Source organism: Lutra lutra, chromosome 11 (genome assembly GCF_902655055.1).
Source record: "Lutra lutra chromosome 11, mLutLut1.2, whole genome shotgun sequence".
NCBI lineage: Eukaryota > Metazoa > Chordata > Mammalia > Carnivora > Mustelidae > Lutra > Lutra lutra.
The window spans coordinates 28,844,375-28,865,570 of record NC_062288.1 but is presented as its reverse complement, the minus strand read 5'-3'; the positions used below and the strand labels follow the sequence as shown (position 1 = coordinate 28,865,570).

Sequence of the window (21,196 nt, the reverse complement as noted above, 5' to 3'; positions counted from 1 at the left end):
AGAGAGAGGAGGAAGCAGGCTCCCTGCTGAGCAGAAAGCCCGATGTGGGGCTCGAACCCAGGACCTGGGATCATGACCTGAGCCGAAGGCAGTGGCTTAACCCACTGAGCCACCCAGGCGCCCCTATATCTTTTGTTTTAATGGATGAGGAAAAGACTCAGATCTGACCAAAAAGCCATTTGATGAACAACTTGTTTTGCTTATTTTATCATTCATACTTTGTTTCTTTTACTGTAAAAAAATGTACCCAATATCTCTAGACCAATTGTTTCTTTTAGGAAACAAATATATCTTTTCAAATGATATTTATTTCAAAGCTTAATTAGAAAGCAGACATTTTTAAGGCAGTTTTGCAGTTTCAGGACTTCCTGAAGTAGTTGAATTTTCATGGAGTTTGTCCTAAGAAATGCTGTCTACCAGAGAACAGTTATTTCAGTTAAATAATTTATTGGCAACTCAGCGACCATAATAACTGATGAAATATGTTGAGACAAGGAGTAGTCAAGTATAGTGAATGTGAAATATACTGAGAATTTTAGAATAGGTAGAGCATATGCCAGGAAAAATGAAGAGTAATGCCTATAAAATTATGATTATATTTGTTATTAATATTCTTAAGCTGAAAGAATAGTGATATTTAGGCAAAGAGCAGTTGTGTCAAAATAGAAATTAAAACTAAAACTTAAAACTAAAAAAAAAAAAAAAAACTAAACCCTATGCCAAAAAAATTACTAGCCTATTTTAACACCTGGAAAGGATGATTTGACACTGAATACATAATATCATGGGTAAGTATCAAATAGCTTGTATTTAATTTTCTATACACAGCACACTTGTCTCTAGAAAATCAAAATAAAACGTAGGAAATTAAGTGTAATGGAAGAAGAAGTAAAAGTGCATTCTTAGCTTTACTGTTTTCACGGTTACCTTCAGTGACCCAGTTTTCTTTTGTCTTTTTTCCCCCTCCCAGGAAAGAATCTATACATTATTTCCACAAGTTTTGTATAAAAGTCCCTCAAGGCTACATGCAACTAATGCTTCTTTGGGACAAATGTAGCCTGAGGGATGGAAAGAGTTTTTAGGGTCCAAAAGCTGAATCTCACATTAATATGGAGAGGTGTCCCATTAGGATGATGGGTACCCGCTAATAGAACTTCCTAATGTGTGAATTTTTTTTTATTTTTTTATTTTTTTGCTGGTATCATGAGCTTTGTGCTGGGCGTACTGGTTTATTTGGAGCCTGCTACTTGTGAAAGCTTCACCTTTTCCATTTTTAGAAAATGTGAGGCCGCAAAAAGGTTTTTGACAAACTGCAGATCCTGCAGAGTTTAATCAGCTTGATGGCGGGCACCCCTCCGCTCTCCTTGTCTCTTCTTTTATTTGACCACTAACAGTTTTGGAAAAATTTTCTTCTCTTGGATTATAGTTTTAAAAGAAGGTAAGAGAATGTGATTTGGGAAGATTAAAAATCTGCTTTATAAAAAATCATCAAGTCCTAGGAAAGAAGACTCACAGGAGCTCTGAAATGGTAATTCATGCTCTCTGTCTGTTTCTCAATGTTTTCAAGTAGTGGACCTTTAATATGTAAAGGTAGAACACCTTTTTTATTTTAATGAGTGATATGATACAGCAGCAGTGTCCTCTCTATGCTGCAAAAGCAAAGGAGTTTTTGGTGTGTGAGTCAATAGATTTTTTGTTTGTGTTCTGTATGTTGGGAAATAGGTCCTTTTCTCAGCCCCAGGAATTTACATTATTATTATTTGAAAATATTAGCTGATTTGCCTCCAAATAGTCTGCAGATCAGTGCCTATTTTGCTTTTAGTGTGCTTACGATGATACTGAAAGTTAAAAATGGTACATACAACTTAAGGCAGTGGTCTTTCTAACTAAAACAATTTTATCTCAATTTCTCCCAAATGACAATGAAAGAAAAATATGAAAAAATGGTAAAAAGTATGTTTGTTTGAAACCAGGGAACACTTTTGAAAACAAATAACAAAAGGCTTAAGAAAATGAAGTTTGAGGAAATGGACTCAAACTTTAAAAAGTAAAATAAGAAGAAATTAGTACTACGAAAATACTGAGAGGAAGTAATTTCTACAATTTTAACCAATGCATATATTAATTTTAATACATCTATTTAAATTGGGTAAATTTACAATGAAAAGTAATGGCATCAAAACATTTAAAGATTTTATATCAAGGATTTAGTATCAGAATAAGGTATTTGAATGTAATTCAAAATATTAGTTTTTGTAAATTTTTAAAGGAATTCTTAACCATAAACCTGAAACATTTGCTAAGTTTAGTTATTTATAACAAAAATATGTAATTGATTGTTTTTTTATCAGTATTGTATGGTTGTTTTTTGTAGTATTGCATCACATTAAAAACAAAATGGAGAGAAACTTTGCTGGCTAGAGATTGCTTACACAGTTGTTTAGGAAGGCAATAAACTACTACAAGACTGTTTGTAACAGAGAATTTAGACAATATAGCTGATACTTCAAAAAACAGAATTCAAACTCTGTTTGTATTATTTTTGTGCCAATCGTCAAAGAATAGAGTGTATAGATTTTGATATCTTGGGGTCTTTTCTCCATGGGGCTTGTGTCTCTAGTTGTAATGTCAATAAAACCAAGGTCCTCAAATGTGAAAAATAGCACAAAAATATCACAAGAGAATAGTTCATGTCCTCTCTAGCCTAAAGGTTTACATTTGCATATTCTACCTGTGCACTGAGCTGACAAATTTACCAATTACATTATGTTTCTTTAAATTTCAACTTGATGTGATGCTTTAGAATCTTTTACAGTATTATTTTGATAAGATTAATTACCCATTTGGAAATCAACGGCTTACTGACCCAATCCTCCCAGCTAGCAGTTAGTAGAAAATTATTCACCACAGAGAACTTCTCCAGATAATAATCTTTTTAGTAAGCTATTTACTTATTCCTCATATTTCTACAGTACTATGAAAGACTTTTTATGAGATTGAAATGAATCAAACTACTTTCCACTAGTGTTGCATTGTTCTTTTTATAACCAGACAAAACCAAATTTTTATTCAGAAAAATGGCTTTCTGATGAAATCTCGCGTGCCATTTCCCTAAAATTCCTCCTGCTTTAGTAAGACAGACCGGGCATAAAATGAGTCCTTTCTATAACAGTCATTGCTTGGCTGAGCAAAATCGACTATCGTCTCTGACATGCTGTTTTCTCTGCACCTCTGGCTTCTGTGCACTTCTGATTGTATTGTTCAGGCAGTGAGGCTACACTAAGTTGTGCTATGGTAACAGATGGTCTCAACATCGTGGTGTCTTTATAATAATAAAGTTTATACATTGCACATGTTGTATGTCCATCATGGGACAGTTAAGGCTCTGCTCCATCATTCTAAAATGAGGAAGCAGATCTATCTGAGACTTACTAATCTCAGAGCAGAAGGAAAAGAGCAAGGGAAGAACCATGAGCTGGATATGGAAGCTTCTGCTCAGATTCAGCACATTTATTTGCAGTCACATGTCATTGCCCAAAGCAACTCCTATGACAATGTGAAAAGTCAATGCTGCTGGAAGACTAATCCTCCTGCAGGGACAGGCCCAACAGGGAGCAGCAACACTCATCTTGACAACAATACAATCTACCCGAATCTGGTCGCAAATATTCACTTCCCTCTAATATAAAATCTCATCTTGTCACAGTGTCAGACTCAAAATCTAGAACCAGATGAAGATATGAATCTGAAGAACTAGGAACTGAAAAAAATAAATAAATAGATAAATAGATAAATAAATAAAACATTTCTCTACTTTATCCCCCTGCCCAGGCTCACCCCTCCACCCCACTCTTCTAATACACTATGGTGGAAGAGCAAGATACTTTTTTTTTTTTTTTTAAGATTTGATTTATTTGTTTGACAGACAGTGATCACAAGTAGGCAGAGAAACAGGCAGAGAGAGAGAGGAAGGGAAGCAGCCTCCCCACTGAGCAGAGAGCCTGAGGCGGGGCTCGATCCCAGGACCTTGAGATCATGACCTGAGCTGTAGGCAGAGGCTTAACCCACTGAGCCACCCAGGCACCCCGAGCAAGATACTTTCAATCAGGAAGAAGTGAAATACAAAGCAGTCACCATGTAGATCACAGCGAATCTGAAATGGTAGTGGGCATGATCCTTTCCTCGTTCTGGGAAATGTTCCCTGATTGCTCCCCAGTTCTAAAGTCTTCCAATAACTGCCTAGCCTGTTATTCTCTATCATTCTTAGCTGTATCCTCTGACAGATCTTTTACGTTATTCTTCGTCCCTGGCATTAACTGAAGAAGGGATTGTAGAATATGCACCCCCTGCAACCCCCCCACCCCGGTCCCCCTGCAGGCTAAGCAGCTTTCTTAGCCTGATTTTGCTGCCAGTAGAAATTTGGGAATCCTAATGTTTACTTTAAATCTCTAACACTCACATTCTCTTTTATTCCAGTCTGAGAACTCATTTGGCAGCACAACTTTCTTAAAACATAGTAGGCTTTTTATATAGAGTATCTTGTTTTATTTACAACCATGCACCAATAGCCTCATCTATGATTTTTTCTCTAAACTATGTTACCTTGAATTTATTTGGCTTCGAAAAGACTTGCACCCTTTTTCATTCTATTTTCTCTGGGTCATTTCATGAATCAAAGTATTTACTGGCTGCTACCTTAATCAGTACAGACACTCTGGATTTGCTCTTTGCTAAGATGCTGAGTTACAATTAGCTTTTATAACTCAAAGCTTTCCACAGTTTTCTCTTCTACTTATCGGAGAAAAGAAACAGTTTCATCTTTCGATGCTGCAATATCTGTAAATTCCAGATTCTCTCTGTTCCTATTGATTCTGTTTACGAACTGGTCAGTACCAACTAAGGCGTAAGCATAACTTGAAGCCACAGCTCATTTAGAGCATTATTTGCTTCCAACGCGATAGAATTTTGCGGTTTTACCAAAAGTTTCTCCATTGTGTTACCTGGGTTGCCGTCTTTCCAACCTCTAGTAAAAAAATTGCTTACTACCTACTCCTTGTCCTCAGGACTGATATATAATTTACTGTCACTGTAATACTTTATTTCTAAGCACCAAATTTCATATCAATTAACATAGGCTAAATTTACACTCAGGTAATTAATGGCTCTACAAGAAAAATAAAGATTTTTTGCTATCACTCACATGATAATTATTTTGTGTGATGGTGTTAGTTCTGCATTATTTTGTACACAGACTCAAGAATTAACATATATCCCCAGGAAGAAAGGTGATGACCAAACCCTGTTGTGGCCCCTACAGCTTCTGGTCAGAAGTAGACCATGTCACTTTTATTCACACTTTATTTTCCAAAGCAACTTACATCTTAAGTCAAAGGAATGAAAAGTATAATCTTCCTGATATGGAAGGACACAGTCGGGCAGGGATGTAAAGATTTTGACAATAATGCAGTATTACCCATTTGTTTTAGAAGAGACAAGCTTGAAAGTACATAGAATTTGGAGTTCTAGGACTAAGGCCTGCTACTTATTGAGTATACTAACATGCCAATTGCTTGACATTTTTGGATAATTGTTGTTTTTCTAATGGAGTTAATAATGCCAACTCTGCTTATAATTATTTGACTTGTTGATATTACCAAGATTAGTATAATATAGATATCTGTTTCACGTATATAATATTGGATACTCATTGGGAAAAAATAGAGTGCCTTGTAATAGACAGTTTACAAGACACCTAATATATGTTTGTAATTTTTATTTCCTTAATGTTTCCAAGAAATTAAGACACAGATTTATGTCAGTCTCTGTCTTAATTAGAATTTTTCTTCTTGATCTAATTACAAAACTCGATATATTCACTGAGTGAAGCCTGAGGGGTTTTTGTAGGCAGAAGACTCAAAATATCTTAGGACATGGGCCAAGTCTAGAAAGAACTTAGAAGCCATGGGACACACTCTTGAAGGGTAGAAGGGTTGGATGTTATATCTTTTTAAAAAGATCTCTCTTGGGGCGCCTGGGTGGCTCGGTGGGTTAAGCCGCTGCCTTCGGCTCAGGTCATGATCCCAGGTCCTGGGTTCGAGCCCCACATCGGGCTTTCTGCTCAGCAGGGAGCCTGCTTCCTCCTCTCTCTCTGCCTGCCTCTCTGCTTACTTGTGATTTCTCTCTGTCAAATAAATAAATAAAATCTTTAAAAAAAAAAAAAAGATCTCTCTTCACTCATACACGTTTATCTGTGAACATTGCGTACACTGCTCGACCTTTCTATTAAAATCCTACTCAACAAGCACAGTTTTACCTATTAAGTATAAAAAGGAATATGGTGCCATTCAACTTAAGAGGAAAGAAAAAAAACACAGTTCTTTAACAGGTAATTTAAGGATGAAAGCCTATTGTTAAAATGTTTGAGACAACAGAAAAAGAAAAATAAAGAATTAATTTGATTTATTCTCAAGTAACTGTGAATTGCACAATAAATAGCTTGAGACTTATAGACTTATAGTTTCATTATTCCTATAAATACTACTGTTTTACTCTCAAAATTGGATTCTTTTGATTTTCAAAAGAATTCTTTTTCAATAGAATTTCAGAAAAAAAAACACAACTGTTTAAAAGTATATCACAGCTGATAGTCTCAAAAAAACAATGATAAATAAAAGTGTATGATTTAATTAGAGTCAAGTAGCCACTGTGGTTAAAAAGATCTGATATTTTATTTACAATGTTTCAAAAAGAAAAATGCTAAATCTACATTGCAAATAACTTTAGAATAAGAGATGTTGCAAACATCAGGAAGCTTCAGAAAACATTTGTACCAATAATGTTTATAACTATGATTAAGAAATAGTAGATTTGAAGTCTTTTAACAAATCATAGATATTCAGGATAAGAAATTCTACATATTTAGAATAGGCGATCACATATATTCAGAAGGAAATAGGCATTCTAAAAATTTTGTTAGTACTAAGCTTTTGGGTGATTCAAGCTTAAAGTCTAATTAAAATGTAACAAAGTATGGACAAATCAGGTAAGGATTCTTCAAGGTGTGTATATGTGTGCTAGGTGCTTGTATGTGTGTGAAATACATGCATGCGTATGCCTGTGTGTTGTGTATATGTTATACATAATAGAAGATATTTTACAAATTGCATATGAATGTAAATAATGTGTATCTATCATGAGATATATACATAAATGAAAATTTACAAGGTAGCATTGTTAACGTGTGTACATTCAAGCATTTAAGCTATAGTTGATTAGTTCTGTAATAGTTCAAAAAATTTTGTTTACCTTTGAAGGGGAAAATTGTTTTCAATTTTTATAATTATAATTTTTATTGTAATTCTTAAAAATGTAACTTTTAAAAACCTTTAGAATTATTCTTTACCATTGGAGTTCTCTTCATGACCTCTTAGTGACCTAAAACTGTCCTAAAGAAATTTGTCCAGGCTGATTTAAAGTCTGTTAGAAAAGACACTAGAAGTTTATTTAAGGCAACAATTGTCCTGAAGCATCCTATAAGTAAGGACAACTGCATTAATTTTCTATTTGTATATACCTTCTAATCTCACTGAAACATAAAAATGATGTTTTTACCTTAATGTCTTAATTCTAAATTTGGGACAATCAATGACAGTTTAGGGTTTAGAAATTGCTTGCTTACAACATAGAACCATGCAAATATTTTAATTAAATTATATTTACTTTCATCCTCTATCAGAACCAGTCTAAGACCGAGAGATACAAGCCTGTCTTCGGTCTTTTGAAACCCTAGATCTCATTATTTTAGTTGTGGCCTTGACCCATAGCATTTCAAATATATTAAATCTTTGTCCTACATTAAACATTATTGTTTATATTAAAAATTTGAAAGGACTTTGTAAATTTGCCCTTTCATTATTATCTTCTAGGATTTTTTCAATAATTACCATGCATCTTGAGGGATAATTGCAGAGTAATTAAGAGTAATTAAGAGTAAAAATCTTAATTATAAGAAGTTTCAATTTATTAGTAAGATTGAGAGGTTAAGTTTAACAGGCATTTAGTTTCATATCCCTTAATATCTGATTTGCATCTTTTTTTTTCATATTCTAGAAACCATTAATTTTTTACAACCTAAATAGTATTCTGGGACCTTGAAAAGTGCATGTTTGATCCTTGAGTGCCTGAAGAGATTCTTTAGGCATTCAGGGTGCCTAAAGAGAGTCAGCCCCAGATGTATGTACTCTAAATCTTGACTATGTGTCTTTAATCCTCTGTTTCCAGGCTTGGAGCCTGGAACACCCCTGTAGTCTGGTTTGGATTCTTACCTCCAAGTATCCTAAGAATTGAGTACTTGGGACCATCATCATATCCATCGCACTGTCTTCCAGATATTAATTTAGTTGTCTGATTATCAGTAACATAAAAGAAGGAGATGAGAACACATTCATTCATCTTCTCAAATATATATAGTCATTCAAATACATTGATCCACTTAAAATATATATTCATTCTGGGTGTCTGGGTGGCTCAGTTGGTTGGGCGACTGCCTTTGGCTCAGGTCATGATCCCAGAGTACCGGGATGGAGTCCCGTATCCAGCTGCCAGCTCTACAGGAGTCTGTTTCTCCCTCTGACCTTCTCCTCTCTCATGCTCTCTCTCACTCTCTCTCAAATAAATAAATAAAATCTAAAATATATATATAATATAATAATACAAAATATATTTATATATAAGTATAAATATATATTTATAAATATTTATAAATATAAATATATAATATATATATATATATATATATATATATATATATTCATTCCATATATAATGGCCAGGCTTTTTTCTATTCACTAAAGATATAATGGCAAATAAAAATCAAGTCCCCACTCACTAGGGGTTATATTTTATCTGCACACCTAATTTAATTTTACACCAAAAACATTGTTTAATATATTGGATATAGCTAATAAGTATTTTTAAATGCATAAATAAATAAATAAATATGGAAATCATATAATTAAACATAAGAATGAAGTTATTTAAATTTACACACTGTAGTATAATTTAAGTATTCAGGACAACACTTATCTTCAAGTTATTTGAAATATAGTACATCCACTAATGCAAATCAAAAACAATTGGAATTCTGCATTGTAAATTAAATTAAACCTCAGTTGATTGGTTTTTAATTTATTCATATGTTTTTCCCAAATGGCCTCATCATCCCATCTTCTCACAGGAGAAAAAGAGGAGAGATGGAAGGAGGAAAGGAGGAGGATTGAGAAAGAGAACGAGAAAGAATGAGGTTAAATTTGGAATGAACTTCTCTGGAAATATTAATGATAATCTTAAGTCTTTCCAATAAATATGCTATGTTATTTTTTTAAAAATGACCAATGTAGGTTTCAATTCAGTTAACTCCTAGTAAATCATTGTTTAATGAAAACAAGTGGAGCAGAAAGTAGAATGTTGCATTTGTTCTTAGTACATCTCCGTAGGAACTGGCAGACATCAAATTTGTCAAAGTCACAACTCCTTCAGAGTTTCCAGGAGAATACCAGGATCAAAGAAAATAAATAGATAAGATAAAGACTTACATTTTATTTGTAATAGGAGTTTCCCATTTAAGATTCACTTGTTACTATCATTTTAGAACAAGTTAAAAGTATGCTGGTTAGGAATCTTTACCTGACACTAATGGAACCTCCTTTGACAGATTTTTTTTGTTGAAAAATTATATGGTGTGAATTGAAAAAAAGAACTGTCAGGTTGGATCAGATATTTTTTATCTGCAGGTGCCTACTTGGTTCATATAATGTTCCCAATGATAGGTAGAAAAACTCATCTGTGCCAGAAGATTCTCTACATTATCAAAGAAGATGCATATTTTCATTCTGTCTAACAAGTATGTTTTAACCACAGTTATATTGAATTAACCCATATTCCAAGTGTTAGTTTTTTCCCCCAGTACAGTTGTTCCATTTGATCAATTATGTATAGAGATAAATGAAGTAGTGAAATTTCCATTGTGTAAATAAGCTGTTTTGATTAAATCATCCACAGCTATTTTTACCCAGTATTTTGATTCACCAGTATGTTATTGTTAACCAGAGAACTGCGTTTGTGGCAAAGATTTTATCAATGTTTGTAGTGTATTTTCCTATCAGTTCAAATTTGTTTATAGTCCTAACCATATTATATTTGCTTCTCCACCACCCTCTTATCATTTCTTTCTTACTCATTACTCACTGATTTTATGGCTATTTCTGGAACAATCTCTGTACAATCTTGCCTCAGGACCTTTGTATTTATTATCCCTTGTTCTTGAATATGCCTTTCTGACTTATCCACCTCGTTTCTTCCTTCAGACTTCAGGTAAAATGTCACCAACTCAGCGAGGACTTACCTGACCATCACAAGCAAATTAATACTCAGCCACCTTTGGTCCTCTTATTTCATAACACCTGCTATCACCTGACATTACATTATGAGTTAGTGTATTATTTAGTTTATGGTTTATATACAATTTAAGTGTCTCAAGGCCAGGCCCATCAATTAGTAGTTAATGCTGCCTAAAATAGTGCCTGGAACATAGTGAAAAATAAATATTTAACAAATTAATAATAAATATTTACATGGGTTATGAACAATTAGACCAGTTAAAGTTTATGAAGCTTTTCATGAAATAGAACATTCATATCAGGATAAAGAAATTCCAAACATATAAAAAATGGAAGCCCTTGTATTTGGAATAACACTTCCCTATCTTTAGGCTTCCAACAGCAGAAGTCAGAAGGAGATTCGAATGCTGAAGTATTCTGATCTACCCCTCTGCAGACCTTTAGGTTTTCACGTGCAAGAGATTCAACTATGTGATACGAGTAAGGCCATCACCAGAAGGGCATAAGAGATCACTAATGTGCTCAGAGTAAGTTGACCTCTTACTGGCCATAGGATGCCTTCTGGGTAAGTCAAAAGGAAGCCCACACATGGTGTATGTTCCTCCTCTACAGGCCACCATTGTTGCGCATCAAGGGAGAAAATCCCTGTTCCAGCCTAAAGATGTCCATCAAAAGTCAAGAAGAATTCACACATCCTTTGCTGGGTCAGAGAGCACTATGCTTAAGCATTGAATTATCCTGAAGCCCTGTCCACCCCTTCCTGACAAGACCTCACAGCCATCCCCCTGTCCTTGCTGACACTGGCAGCCTCATCATCACTAGGGACTTGTCTTGGGAAAATCAGGATTTGATTTCTCATGCCTGTTCTCTCATTTTATGTCAGTAGCTGAAAGGAACCCAGAACTTCCAGGGCATTCCTGATTCCCCCGTCTCTAATCTTCATCGCCATTCCTCTCTGCCTCCCGATACCTTTTCACCACGCTCTCTTGAACTCACCAACAAAGCCCCTTTATCTTCAACCACTTTTATGTAATTTCCCCTTCTCTCTAAATGAAGCCTCGTTCTTCTTTGATGACCCTGCTTCTCATACGGCCTCCAAGAGATGGCTATTTCCCTACCACACCACTTAAATCACTGAGATTGGAGGTGAGGTGATGTTCTCTTGCTCTTCAGTGTCACTTCCAAAAACAGTCTTCTTCCTCCTTCCTGAAACCTCCTCTCTGTGATCTCATGGCAGGAGCAGATACCAGCTGCTACTCCTCTTTATAGAAGTCTTTTACTGACCTCTGGTCTCTTCCTCTCTTCTGTTAAGATTTTAGTTTTAGCTCAATGTCTCTCTCTCCAAACCTTTCTTGTTGTAAAGTGTGGTAATTTCAGTAGCCACGTAGACCTCAAAAACACTAGTCTTTCTGTTAGATTCCTCTTCTCCAAAGATCTTGTTTTCTACCTGTCACTCCCTTGAAATAATTTCACTATCATGTGATACATGTGTCCAAGGAATATTTAACATGGTATTGACATTGGAATTTCAGTGTTCGCATATACACTTGGGGTGATAGATTATCTATTTATTTACCTATATACCTAGCATAAATTCTTTGCTTAAATCAACTCTTAAAGGTTTCCCTAATCCTATTGGATTGTAAGGTAGCCAACAAAAATATGTTGTAAAAATGCATATAGTATAATATAGTCTGTTTCTCAAAAATATAGTAACCTGGAAATATTCTATATTTCTCACAAAATATACAGTTAAAAAAAACAGGATTGGAAAAAAAAAACAGGATTGGATGTAACTGTGAGAGAAATACTACTTCAGAATGTAGTTTCTATGATTTAAATAAATTTAAAATTGTTTAGTAAGGTTAGTACCTAGCCTGTGAATCTCTATTGCATACTTTTTTTGTTTTGACCAATTTGTGTATTTTCTCAGTTGAAATAACTTTAAGTCTCTGGCCCAGATTGAGTTGTCTTTATTTTATTTTTTTTAAATTATTTTTGTTATTCAAATGTGAAATAGTGTATGATTAATGACAAAGAATCTGTTTTAGTAAAATAGAAATATTCAAAGGATGTTTTTATTTTCATATTTTGAAAGATTTAATTATTTAAAATTTCTACTTACTTTTCATACGTGGTATAATTTCTTTATCTGGTGAGGAAAAAAGCTTTTGTTAAAGCAAAATCCAGTTAGTTGCTAACAGTGCCATGAAATTACTGCTTAGCTGGGTTGTCATTGTGAGCCTTTCATCATCAGTAGTGAAAAATGTTAATGACATCATAACATTATGGACAAATCAATAGAGCGTGTTAGAGTTTCAACTAATTCTCAAATAAATCAGTTATTCTTTACCAGAGTTAGAGCCTAAATAATGAATAATTTCAAAGTACCTCAAATCCAATTAGGGATTACAAATAGTAATTTGGTTAAAGGAGGCAGAGTGAAATGTTTGTCAGATTCAGACGAGATCGGGAGCATTCAGGGTGGTATGGCCGTAGACTGTTTGTCAGATTCAGTGTCTGCCTCCCATAATGCCTTTTTCTTTCCTACATTACATTTTCCTATGCAACCTTTAGAAAACATTTACACTGACTTTTAATTTAGTGGAACACCTATTAACTGATTGCTAATTGAATTTTATTGGAATTCTAAGAATGAATTTGTTTATTTTTATAGGGGACTTAAAGTGTCCAGAAACTTAAAATAACCAATTGGACTGAACAGATGTACCTCAGGAATTAAGAATTTTTCCAGAAGAAGGTAAGAGATCTTAAAATCTGCACATATTTGCATATTAATACGTTTTGGTGAAAATATAGATACTAGTATATTTCTTTGGTGTATAATTTAGAGGATTTTTTTTAATTAAAGGTACTTTCTGTTTTTACTTAAATAATCTTTTATTCTCTGGAATGATTTGGATATATAAATTGCTGTAACATTTCAAAAAGAAAATGGTTTGTAGGAAAGCCACATTGCCACTTTAAAACGTCAAGATTGAATCACCGCTATTTTGAGTTTTTTATTTTTTTATTTTTTTATTTTTATGTGTAAGACTTAGACTGGGTTTGCCATATTCCCCAAGAGCCACAGAACAAAGATAGCTGACGTGTGGGCAGATTGCCATCTAGAAAGATCCTTTGGCTAGCCTGTCTCTTCTACATTTCCTGGACCACATATGGTTACCATCAACTAGAATCCATTCAAAGGCTTGAGTGCCAAGCACAGAGGGAGGAGTCAGTTTTTAATGTGTTACATTATCTTAATTTTGACCTAAGATGTGAGACTGAAATATTACCCTTAAAGTAAAATATACTTAGAAATCTGAATGTATACATATTACTTTTTTCTTAACCCTCTTTAACTATGAATGTTCCTCAAGCTGCATTTCATTGTAAGTACAAAGAAAATTGAGCAGCATTAGGTTTACCATCACACTGTATTATATATATTGCTACTGGCAGGAATTGCTATGAGAAGAAATGAATAAAGAAATTAAAACATATATTTTAAGATCTAGGACAAGTGCATGGGAATTATAAGAAAAGAACCCTGAATCTAAATATTATTTCCCTTATAGGTGTTTGAGTTGAATAAAATTCATTCATTAATTTTATTTTATGTCACTAAAACTAAGGAAGTCCCATTTTATTAGGTCCCTTGGGATTTAATTAGATGATTATTTTTATTTTAATGTGAACAAATGCCTTTTTCCTCAGGTTTTCATAATTAATACTTTATATATACTTTATATATAATTTATATTATATATTTTAAAATAAGATTTTTAAGAATTTAAAGGAAATTACAATTTTTATATGGAAGCATCACTTACATGTGCAAAAAATTTATCACATAAGGTAAAAATTTAGTAATATGAGGTGAACATTGAAGCTGTTAATTTCAAGTCATTATAGATTTTTAATTTTTTATGGAACATCCCATATCTTTCTTTTTTAATTTATATTCAATTAGCCAACATATACTACATCATTAGTTTTTGATGTAGTGTTCAGTGATTCATTAGCTGCATATAATACCCAGTGTTCATCACAACAGGAACCCTCTTTAATACCCATCACCCAATTACTCCATCCCTCTAAACCCCTCCCTTCTGCAACCCTCAGTCTGTTTCCTGGAGTCTAGAGTCTCTCAGTTTGTCTCCCTCTCTGACTCAGTTTTCCCTCCCTTCCCCCATGGTCCTCTGCACTGCTTCTTATATTCTACATATGAGTGAAACCATATGATAACTGTCTTTCTCTGATTGACTTATTTCACTTAGCATAATTTCCTCCAGTTCCATTCATGTCCATGTAAATGGTAGGTATTCATCCTTTCTGATAGCTGAGTAATATTCCATTGTGTGTGTGTGTGTGTGTGTGTGTGTGTGTGTGTGTGTGTGTACCACATCTTTATCCATTCATCTGTTGAAGGACATCTCAGCTCCCTCTGCAGTTTGGCTATTGTGAACATTGCTACCATGAACATTGGGTGCATGTGCCCCTTCCTTTCACTACATCTGTATCTTTAGAGTAAATGCCCAGTAGTGCAATTGCTGTGTTGTAGGGTATTTCTATTTTTAACTTCTTGAGGCACTTCCATACGACTTCCCAGAATGGCTGCACCAGTTTGCATTCCCACCAACAGTGTAGAAGCGTTTCCCTTTTTCAGCATGCTTACCAAAATTTGTTCTCTGTCTTGTTAATTTTAGCCATTCTGACTGGTGTGAGGTGGTATCTCATTGTGGTTTTGATTTGTATTTCTCTGATGGCAAGTCATCACGTCTCATATCTTTAGTACTGGTAGGTCAATAAAGACTCCAAAATATGACTTTTGTACTGCCAATTCTCTATATGTATATGTACATATGTACATCTATATAAATATCTCCCTCTATGTATATGTATAAATGTTCATTATTGAACTAGATTGATTTTTAGCCTTCCAGAGTACCAGTTTCCTGGATGCTAATTTTCCTTAGTGCATCCTATGCATAAATACTAAACATTACTTTCTTTTTTAGCAAATAAGAACCTTCTAATTTTCCAATTACAGTTGCCTCAGGGTACTAATGAAGTAGGAAAAATTCACAAAATGCATTTCTTGGATAATAATTAAAATCTGCTCCAAATTTATGAAGGTAAGGTATATTTGAAGATGTATACTTGAATATCAAGCCAGTTTTTCCAAACTGATTTATAAACTCAGCCACCATTGAAATGGATGAGTCTTAAATTATTGAATACAATTAACAGTGTACATGTGAGACTGAAGTAGGATAGGAATTAGGATTCAACCAATGAATTTTTATTAAAGTCAAAGTAACAAATTCAACTAAAATCTGATGAAATTTATTTCTAGGTAGTGCATCTAATGGAACTATTTGCAGAATTGAACTTTTGATTCTAGGCTTTGAGTACTACAAATGTAAACTGGGGTTGATAAATATCAGTTTGTTGGAAAATGTGATCTGATCATCCCAAATTGGAAGACTTAAAACTTTTGTTTTGTTTTGTTTTGTTTTAATTAATGTCCATTTCATTGACAAGTTTATTCAATCCCTTAGTTTCTCCCTTTTTTTTAAACAGAAGTAACTTGAATAAGAATTATTATCCTGTCAGATGTGTAATGTATTTAATGTAAATTATTATTTAAAAAGAGTAGATAAACAGTATATTTTGCTTGTTCTGCTAATTCTGTTGTTTAATGGCTTACTTGCTGAGAGAATACCAATGTAGCAAGATCCAAGACATATTTTTCTTTCCTGAATCTGAAAATTGTTCTGTAATTATTAATTATTCCCTTGACACAGCTCCATATATGTCTGATTCTAAATAAATTCTCAATTGAAAAATATAGATACTTTACTGGTAAGCTCATGGCAAAGATTTCAAGCATTTAAAAAAGTGGAAACTATAGTTAAGAAAAGGATATACTAATTTAGAAGAGAGGAAAATGAGATAATATTCCACATTAACTAAAAAGGAAAATTGAAAATGTGTGGATGAAAAGGAAGACAATTTCAGTTTTCCTTTTTATTGCTATTCCACTTGAGATTCATTCTATATGACTATTGAATAACTTTGATATGTTTTTAAGAAGGTTGTCTGATACAGTAGAATAAAATGACATTCCAGACTCATATAGTTCTGGAATTTCAAGCTAAATCACTTTGTGAGATTGAGATAATTACTTTGCCTTATTTAAATTTCTCATTTATACATTGGAACTAGTAATACCTACTTTTACTTCCTTATAATTTTTACAAATTTTGAAATATTTTATAATTTTTTTAAATTACATTTTAAATGTATGGTATAATTTTCTCTTTCTTTCACTATTTTCCAAAATACTTTTTATTCATTTAATTTTTCAAAAATGTTCTGCTTTCTTCTGGTTATTTAAGTTTAAGTTTTACTTTTCTACTCTAGATTATGAACTTTTCAAGATTAAAAATATTTTTTCTTATTTATGCCTGCCCCTACCCATCAGTTTAAAGATAGACATCATTTTTTAGTGAATGACTGAAAGAAAGAATAAGAACCTTTTTTACACAGATGTGTTGCTGTTGAATTGAATTAAGCTGAAACCATTTAAAACATTTGAATACTCTTTTAAAAAGTCATTATTTAGGGATGCCTGGGTGGCTCAGTTGGTTAAGCAGCTGCCTTCAGCTCAGGTCATGATCCCAGCATCCTGGGATCGAGTCCCACATCGGGCTCCTTGTTCTGTGGGGAGCCTGCTTCTCCCTCTGCCTCTGCCTGCCACTCTGTCTGCCTGTGCTTGCTCTCTCTCTCTCTCTCTCTCTCTGACAAATAAATAAATAAAATCTTTAAAAAAAAAAGTCACTATTTAATAGATAGACTTTTTTTCAAATGAAAAATCCTTTGACTCAATAATATATCCACCTATTAACTTAGCTTGTTTAATTTTGATTTCTAAATAGGGTCTCTTAGCTTATAACATAATAATATTTTATTCTGTTTTAACCACTTCTAAGATTTTTCAAAGAATTAGAATATATCTTCTTTATCATAGAATTTCCTAGCCATTTTTCAAAGAAAGAGAGAAAGGTAGATTGCTCAGGTGTGTAAGAAAATCATTCTGGAACTGAGCTCCCATTCAATAATAGTAACAAGAAACATAGTGATCTGCTTAACCAACAAGCCCTCACCTTCTTACCTTGGCTCAGATGTTAGTGACCACAGGGTTAGAAGGAGTACTCAGAGGCCTGGCCTCACTCCTGAGAAAAATCTAACACTTGCCTAACCTTCTTTACATCTAGTGAGGATAGAATTGGAGTGGCCATGAGTAGAGGGAAGTGTTACCTACCTCTGAAAATTTCATTTTTTTGTTGTTGTTGATTTTTGTTTTTCATTTTATTTTTTATAAACATATAATATATTTTTATCCCCAGGAGTACAGGTCTGTGAATCACCAGGTTTACACACTTCACAGCACTCACCATAGCACATACCCTCCCCAATGTCCATAACCCCACCACCCTCTCCCAACCCCCCTCCCCCCATCAACCCTCAGTTTGTTTTGTGAGATTAAGAGTCACTTATGGTTTGTCTCCCTCCCAATCCCATCTTTGTTTATATGTTTGTACAAATTCTATATCCAATTCAGATGGAATTATTTATTTATTTTTCTAACTAATAATTCCTTCTTCATATGGTTATTTTTCTTCTTCTATCTTTGATAATTTGTGCTAAATGTTTTTAGGTCCACAGAACTTCTGAGCCAGAAGGGTTTTAAGAGATCTCATTTACATAAGGAAACTAAGGCCAAGATAAATCTAATACAAGTCACAGACATGAGGGACCCAATTTCCAAACTCTAATTTTAGAGTTCTTTGTTTTATATCATAATATCTTGCTCCCAAGATACTCTTTTTCTGGACTTCCTTTCTTACTCATTTTAGGATTATCTGTTGACTGTTTCCATTATTTATCAACATTGTCTTCAACTGAAATTTGTAACTTATCTAGACAAAATAAAGAGATGACATCCTCTTCTTCCACAAAGACAAGCCTGGCAATAGGTAAAAATAATTGAGCAAGATTGGGTAATAAGAGAAACATGTACATCGTACACTACCTCAGGGAGCAGCCCTGGTCAGGGAATGACTTTTTATGTCTAGCCAAATATATATTGATATATATACATATATATGTATGTATATCTAGATAGATATATATCCAGATAGATAGATAGATAGATAGACGCACACAAAAGGTAAAACAGTGCATACAACTTTTGTCTTTGTTAAACTCAGTGAGATGTGTAGCTTCTTTGGGTGAAACCTCTGTTTATTTATTTTTCTTTACTAACTTTATTGAGGGATATATTAGGTAATATAAACTCCTTATAAACTCCATCTGTTTTAAAGGGCTCAATTCTATGAGTTTTGACAGTGGTATATACCCATGAAATCACCACAAGAAGCAAGATACAGAATATTTCTATCATGCCAACAAGGTTCTTTATGACTCTTTATTTTTTCATACTCTGCATTAGTTTGCATTTTATATAAAGAAAATAGGGTAAGTACGTATTTTTGTATATTTTTTTCACTTAGCATAATGGTATAGAGATTTATCTATGTACTTTTTTGTATCAGTAGTTCTTTTTACTGCTGAGTAATATCCCATTGAGGATATACTACATTTGTTTATTCATTCACTTATTGATGGATAGTTGTTTCTTTTGACTTTTGTGGATTAATTCTCTGTGAGCATTTGTGTACAAGTCATTGTGTGGACATGTATTTTCATTTCTCTTGGAAAAACACATAGAATTAGAATATCAGAATCTTTGATAGGTGTATGCATAACTTTTTAAGAAATGACAAACAGTTTTCCCAAGTGGTTGCACCACTTGGCATTCACCTGAGCAGTGTGTGAGAATTCCTGTTGCTCTGCATCAGAGGTCTTCAAACTATAGTTCTTGCACCAAATTGGCTTTATTTGTAAACAAAGTTGTATTGGAACACAGCCACACTCATTTGTCATGAATGATGTGCTTCATGCTACAAAAACAGAATTAAGTAATTGTGACAGAAATCATATGGACCTCAGATTAAAATATGTACTTTCTGGCCCTTTCAACAAAAAGCTTGCTGATCCCTGCTCTGCATCCTTGCAAAATTTCTTGTTGTCAGTCTTTCTTAATTTTAGCCATTTTAGTGTATATGTGATGGTATTTCAGTGGGATTTAATTTGCTTTTCTGATGATTAATGATATTGAGCATCTTTTAATTTGCATATTTGCCACCTGCATATCTTCTTCTCTGAATTAGCCATTGAAATATTTTGCTCTGTTTTTTTTAACTGGCTATTTCCCTTACTATTTTTCAGTTGTAGGCGCCCTTGATATATTCTGGATACAAATCCTTTAGTAGATAGATATGTTTCATGAATATTTTCTCCCATTCAATGACTTTCATTTTCAAATTCTTAAGTTTCTTTTGAGTAGCAAAAAATTTTAATATTGATGAAATGCAATATATCATTTTAACCATTTGTACTATTGGGTACTAAGAAAACTTTGCTTATCCCAGTTTAAGTTTTTTTCTCCAATATTTCTCCAAAATTTTCTTCTAAGAGTTTTATTGTTTTAGTTTTTGAAGGAAGGACTATGATCTAATTTGAGTCACTTTTTGCACATAATTAGGTATGTTGAGATTAACCTTTTTTTTTTCCATGTCAGTGTCTAATTGTTCTAACATCTTTCGTTGAAAGATCATTTCTTTCCATTTCTTTACCTTAAGAACTTTGTCCAAGATTAATGACCTATTTCTGAGCTAATTGTTTCCATTGGATTATAACTACTTTTGCCAATGACACACCATCTTGATTTTTAAAGATTTATACTGTTTTGAAATCAGTGACTTATATAAGATGACCAATTCAGCTGTATTTTAAAATTCTTTGGTATTTCTGGGTTGTTTGCTTTCCCATGTGACTCCTGTACCCACTCCCTCACACACACAGAAAGCCTCTTAAAATTTGATTGGAACTCTGTTGACTCTGTAAATCAATTTATGTTTCTTTAAGTATCTTATTATTACTAATACTTAATTCAATTTTACTCTGTTCAGAGAACATACTCTGATATGAATCATTTAAAATCTACTGTGAGTTATTTTAAGACCCATCATATGTGCTTCATTGCATTCTTTAGATCCACTATGTGTTTACTGATTTATTTTTGTCTAGTTTTTCTAATAAAATCCCTTCCTATGGTTATATAATGGAAAGTTTTTCTCCTTTAATTCTGTCAGTATTGTTTCTTATACTTTGTGGTATTTTTGTAAATTCATACACATTTACACTGTATACATCTTCCTAGTGAATTGATCCTCTTATCATAGGTACCATTTCTTTTTATCTTTGATAATTCCGTTGACTTAATGTCTTATTTTAGCTGATTTTAAAATAGTCACTGCAGGGTTTTTATGCATAATATTTGTATCTGTTCATTTTCGAGTCATTTCTTAGAGCTGCAGTTGAACATTTAATGCATTCTGATTTCTCTTCCTTTGTGTATTCCTCCATATCTTCCATGCTTCCATATCTTGGCTTTGTAAATAATGCTGCAGTAAACATAGGGGTGTGCATATCTTTTCAAACTAGTGTTTTCTTTTTTAGTAAATACCCAGTAATAGAAATACTGGTTCATATGGCAAATCTATTTTTAATTTTTTAAGGAAAATTTATACGGTTTTCCACAGTGGTCACACCAATTTACATTCCCACCGACAGTGCATGAAGTGATATTTCATTGTTGTTTT

At 33.4% G+C, this 21,196-nt stretch overlaps 1 protein-coding gene across 3 annotated transcripts in view; it reads left to right on the top strand.

Moving 5' to 3' along the window:
- The window catches only part of SEMA3A (semaphorin 3A), a 469,586-nt gene that overhangs the window by 136,218 nt on the left and 312,172 nt on the right, over positions 1-21,196 (top strand). The window contains exons 1-2 of one of the 3 annotated variants that reach the window (XM_047695666.1): positions 1,412-1,528; positions 13,075-13,158. The gene's annotated coding sequence lies outside the window, so the exon portion shown is untranslated. Of the gene's footprint in view, positions 1-1,411; positions 1,529-1,571; positions 1,591-13,074; positions 13,159-21,196 lie in introns of those variants that run through there. The other 2 variants (XM_047695667.1, XM_047695665.1) reach the window with 2 other exon arrangements.